The sequence below is a fragment of the Brassica oleracea genome, chromosome C8 (assembly GCF_000695525.1).
Source record: "Brassica oleracea var. oleracea cultivar TO1000 chromosome C8, BOL, whole genome shotgun sequence".
Taxonomy (NCBI): Eukaryota; Viridiplantae; Streptophyta; class Magnoliopsida; order Brassicales; family Brassicaceae; genus Brassica; species Brassica oleracea.
The window spans coordinates 20,932,093-20,933,052 of NC_027755.1; the positions used below are offsets into that span (position 1 = coordinate 20,932,093).

Genomic DNA, 960 nt, shown 5'->3' on the forward strand with positions numbered 1-960 from the left:
CTCATAGCCAAACACTTCTTGTTATACTCTAGCTTCTCTAGGCCTATCAATACTCTTATGCCTTTACACAGGTCGCAATGCTCATCAAGCAACAAATACCTTCACCCAACTCTCTCATTTATTCACACACACACACAAGGTGAATTCTTACAAATGGGCACATGATCTCAATCATTTGGCTTGGTGAGTGAAATTGGTCTAATGTGAAGCAAAGGGTTTTCAAATGCATATTTTGTGGTGACTCATACTCAAAAACAGGAGCAAGAACATTATACAAAATTTATCTAAGAAAAGAAGCAATTCATACATACAATGATTTGTTCTCATCATTTTACCCCTTTCCTAAAGTTCTTTAAAGTCTATCCCTTTTCTTGGTGGTAATCTCAACTTTTTTTCATCCCGAACACCCCCAAAGACCACACTCTCATCTCTCACCCAATGAACACTTTTTTTCTTTCACTTATCTTAACCAACTAGGAATTCTTTCTTTTCTTATTCACTAAGCTCTTAATTTTCTTTTCTTTTCCCCACTCTTTTCATGTTTCTTTTCTTTTGATTCTAAAGGGGATTCTACTTATAAACTCTAGAGCTTTTTTTTTTTTATATATATCCCTAGTGGTTTTCTTTCTTTTTCTCACTCTTGTGGTTCATTTCTTTCACTTTCCTTTCATATCCCAATCACAAGATCAAAATCAAGCTCACAAACCCAACAACCATCCTAAGTGCCAGCTCAAATGAGGTCCTAGTGCTAGCTAAAGATAAGAACAAACCATTGTCGCTCCTGATACTTTCAAGATTTTGTACATGACTAGCTTTCATAAAAGGCCTCACTCAAGCAAATCAAAGTTGGTTTCAAGGAATGGTAAGGGTTCAAGGGCATGGGAGTGTCATTTGGGTTAACAGAGAGTGGTGCAATGAAATAAGATAACCCAAATGTGTATGAAATCCATGACTAAGTAT

General features: G+C 36.1%; 1 long non-coding RNA gene across 2 annotated transcripts in view; it reads left to right on the top strand.

Annotated features, from left to right (window-relative positions):
- Positions 1-960, top strand: part of LOC106310269 — an 8,472-nt gene that overhangs the window by 2,605 nt on the left and 4,907 nt on the right. The gene's annotated exons all lie outside the window — the stretch shown is intronic.